Below are 4,947 nucleotides of genomic sequence, written 5' to 3' on the forward strand. Positions count from 1 at the left end.
AGTCTTGTCTCTACTCTGAGAGGTGAACAGAGCATCCAGTGTTTGATGCACACATGTGCGAGGAGTGTTGCAGGAGCACAGAGAGCGGCTGAGGAGTGTGAGGGAGCGATAGAGCGTCCCCGGGGCCCCATTAGAGCCAGTTCTGAGGGCCTGTGACATCTGACTGGATCAGAGGCTCTCCTCTTATCCACTCCTCTGCTGGAGTCAATAAACACATCACCTACGCACACACACACACACACACACACACACGCAGTGACTGAGCCTCTGGGGCGAACGCCAGATTAGTTCATTTAGAAAGGGTTGGATTGTCTCTGCTTGACGGTACACAGCTTACCCAGGACTTAACGAGGGTGTCAGCTGGGTTGCATGCATGTTCTGCAACCTGGAATTTGGCTATTTTAAGGATCAGTCGTCTTTTATTCTCCATCACATCCTGCCTGTACGTATAGAAAACGCCGTTTAGCGTTAGCAGGAATGTGGCTGTGAAGAAGAGGCCGTTAGCGAGGCTAGCAAGCGACGAGCCGTAAACACTTTCCTCTGGGCGCTGACAGAGCGGTGGCACCAAGCAGGGTGAAACTTTGAAAGTCAAGCGGTCCTTTATCCATCCCTGCTCTGACCTTTCTGCTAGGCTGCCCTGTATTCACTGGCTGTCAGTGTGAGTTTGTCAGGAGCCATCCGTCTCTGTCCACCTCCACCCCCCTCCCCGAATCCCTGCCGACCCATTAGCCGATAGGATCCGGGGGAGCGGCGGCACAGCCGGCCTATAGGGGCCTCCCTTTCCTCCTCCCCCTCATTCTGGGTCTGCACATAGCTCACAGCTCATCCAGGTACCCCAGAGAGGCAGAGCTAGCTGGCTCTATATATATAAATATATATATATATATACAGTGTGTTGCAAAAGCATCAACACAGCAGCAGAGTGTGACGTGCGGCCCCTGGGAGCTGCAGAGAGGCTGATAGCTGCAGGGACGGAGGGAGAGCTGGTGGCTTCACTGCTGCTCCACACTCAGAGGCCTCATCCGGATCTGATCAGTTCACACGAAGGAGAGGTGATCACGCGTCACGAAACCAAAAACACCCCGAGAAAAATAAAACTCTAAATGTCCAAAAGTCCAAAGACGTCTTCGTCCCAGGCGTTCAGATTCATCGTAGCAGGCTGGACTGTGACCGTGTCCCTGCTCAGATTAGTTCCCTTCGTGGGGCGCCGATGGCCTCGGGGTTAGGTCACGCCGTGCAGCGTGCTGGAGCTCGGTACCACCTGCACTCCGGGGTCCAGTGAGCTCGCCGTGGTGGGTGTGAGGTTCTTCTCCGACCACGTGAAGAATAAAAACAGCTGACTCGAACGTGGAGCTTAAAGAAGGACAGACTGCTGATGGACGGCTGATCTTCATCCCTGGACTTTAATGACAGGGTTTGTAAAGATCACCTACACGGACTGGACTTGAGTTGATAGAAGGGGCGTGCGAGGGAGAGAGAGAGAGAGGGTGATAGAAGGATGGATGTGTGGAGGAGGAGAGTAAAGGTGTGATTAATGGACGGGTGGTCGTGGGGAGGTTGAGGCAGACTGGGAGAGAGCAGAGTGACAGTAATAAAGTGAAGCTGCCTCCCATTCATCTCCCTCAGCCCGTCTCCCGTCTGACGGCTCGGGCTCGCCGCTCGCTGACTAATGCCACGCTCGGCGTGCGGGCACAGACGCCGCTGCCACACATCGCTTTCCCGGCTTCCGCCTAAATGAACGCTGCGCCTTCTCGCGGCCTCCCAGCGCCGTCCCGAGCTCAATCATTCATCAGCTGCATGTCGGAGAGATCAACACCACCTCATCGCTTTTTATGGCTTCTAAATCACGCCGCGCTTCCCGCTCATCCGGCGTGAAACAATAGCTATCACCGCTTTAACAACCAGGTCAAACATGGCGGCCACAAACGCACGTGACCTTTTCCAAATGGAAAGGGAGTTCCCCCCCCCGTTCCCCCCCCGTCTGAGTCATACCATAACGGCGTGGCGGTCTGCGTTCTCGCCCTGGTTTCAGCATGTGGGTGTGTTGACGGTGAAGCGTGGCGTTTGGTGACCTTCCCTGCGGCGCCCGTTATGAGATGCAGATCCCAAACGAAGCCTCATTAACCTGTCCTGAGCTGCGTTCAGGTCACATGTTCCACATTGATTCTGCACGGGGGGAACGTAACCTCGCCGTGATAGGCCGATGTCGGGGTCGTTACCTCTGCTCAGAGCACGCCGCCTTCACGCACACTCGTGTAATTATAATAAATGAAAGACGACTCACCGACCTGCTGACCTCACACACACACACACACACACACACACACACACACACACACACACCTCCTCCACATCAACCAATCACATCGTCTGAGACAGGATCACAGCACGCCACGATCCAGACGTGATGGACGCACCTCAGAAACAAAACATCAAACTGATCAGTAGTTTAAACTGTCGTTCATCATCAGGCGAGAGGCGGGGCTACACCCTGGACTGGTCTCCAGCCAATCACAGGGCTGGACAATTCAGAGTCAGCAGGTGACCTCACCAGCGTGCATTCGGACTGTGGGAGGATTCAAACCAGCAACCTCCTCACTGAGAGGAGGACAGAGAGACAAAGTGAAGACACGTTAGAAAATGAAAGATTGATTAAATATTTCCCTGAAAAGGAACCAAAGACAGGAAGTGACAGTGAGGGGTCATCGTGTTTTACCATTAAAACCATTAAAACCATTAATCTCACCTTATACATGTCTGACTTCCTGTCTTTGCTCTCCGTCATTCTTTGTTTTATAAAATGTCAAAATGTTTTTCAAAATCTGCGTTTGTCACAAATGTTGAATTTGTTGTTTCACAGTTTGTAGTTATGCTTTGACCCTCCCAGCCACCGTACTGCGAAGTGCGATTATCACCGACCAATCGAAACGAAGAACAGGCCGGACGTCTTTTTGCGGGTTAACGGTCCAGACGTGAACGTGAAGCTCGTCCTGCAACCAAAACAAAAGGAGCGACGGGCGTCAAACACGGAGGTGGCGTGTTATTTCAGTCAGTGTTTTAATGGCGCCGAGCTTTAATGAACACATTACTAATAGATTAGGAAAGCATGTAACAGTAAAAGTCCCCCTCCGAGGGCGCCACCTGCACCGGGTAAATCTGTCTTCATATGAGGCGCGTGACTTGTGCCCGGGCAGACAATAGATTAAACAATGAATGAATGATTTATTAGCTGTCGCTGTCATGCTATTTAGATGGATGGGTGTACACGCGGAGTGACCTCACTTCCTTGTTCTCCGCCTTGTATTGGAGGGTGTGAGGAGAGGAGGGGGGCGGCGAGGAGGGGGGGGGATTGTTGGCGGGGCGGGGCGGGTCAGGCACGCCACTGGCCACTGACAGGACCCGGCCACTTGATCAATGATCCCTGGTTTGGATATTGTGCTGCGTGTGAGGCAGCTGCGTGTGAACTTCAAATACACATGGAGGGCCAGAGGTGTGTGTGTGTGTGTGTGTGTGTGTGCGCGTGTGTGTGTGTGTGTGTGTGTGCGAAGGCAGAGAAGTAACTACCTTTCCTCTGTGCAGCCTCACCTCCCCTCTCTTCCTCTCTCAAATGGGTTATTCTGGCGATGGCCCTGACAGCCCATGGTTTGGATTTTGATTTATGTTCCTGTGAAGCTCAAATCAAAGATTCCATCTACTGCTGCTTTATGGCAGCTGGGATGATGAATGGTGCAGTCTCTCGGTCAAACCGAGCCTCTGTGTCTTTGCCCCACATTTTAATTGCTAAAGTAGCCAGTCATCGCTCAGCCCTCCTACCCTCTCCCCGCCTCCCATCCTCATCCTCTCTCTCTCTCTGCTTCTCAGCCCATTGTCTGCTCCACGCTCAATAATGTACCTTTATCCTTTCAAGACGTCCGGCCGGCACAACTGTCCTTAATAAAACTTTCATTTGGCACCTTAAAGACACGGACGAATCTCCCGCAGCAGGAACAGACTTCATATTGAGCCGCCGTGTCAGGCCGACATTACTCCACAGCCGCAGCGTTAGAGCGTGATATACAGCAAACAAGTCTGATGAGCGGGGAAATTCATTCCTGCATCAACATAAAAAGCCACTTTATTTGGAGGAAGAATGCGTGGATGTCAGCCTCTGATAGAGTTTATGTTTTCTCACTATTTTTCAAAAGTAAACACATTCTGCGGTACATGACATTACTAAGTAGGTTAAGTATAGCCCCGGGCCGTCATCCATCAGTACAGAATGAAGCGAGCATATTCTGCTCGATGAGAGGTGAAAGTTTTCCACTGTGCCACGATGACATTTAATTTTTCACATCTCCTGCGAGTTCCTGGGATGAATTTTGGCAGACCTGGTGCAATTTAGCTGCTTGGCAGTTTGAAATTGGACGATGAATCACAACGTGGATTCAATGGGAGCCAGTCAGTGTACAATATTTTCTCTGTGTCAGAATGGAAAGAGAGAGAGGGAGAGCGAGCGAGCGAGAGAGAGAGAGGGAGAGAGAGAGAGAGAGAGAGAGGGCTGCTGTGGCTTTAGATTGTGTTCTCCAATCATCTTCCACTCACACAGCCTATCATCCCCACTCCCCCTTCAAAAAAAAAAAAAAAAAAAAAACAAAGTGCAGGAGTTGAGCGTTAAGAAGAGGAGCGTGTGTGGCTGCAGATGGCGAGCGATGGCGGAGGTCTTTAAGGTCCGCGGTTGGATGTTTTGACAAAGAGCAGTGAAGAAAGAAATCAATAAAGTCAGGACTTTGCCCGTCACTGAGCGGAGCGGCACAGAATGCAAAACGCTCCTCTCCAACGGCGAGACAAACTCCGAATGAGCCGCCCGTGCACTGACACCGCCTCTGACACCGGCCGTCTATCAGGCTGCCAGCAGAACCAGGCTGACGGCCACACCTGAGGAGGAGCCTCACGGCGTGCAGCAGACGT

This window comes from Symphodus melops, assembly GCF_947650265.1.
Source record: "Symphodus melops genome assembly, chromosome: 6".
In the NCBI taxonomy this organism is placed as follows: Eukaryota; Metazoa; Chordata; class Actinopteri; order Labriformes; family Labridae; genus Symphodus; species Symphodus melops.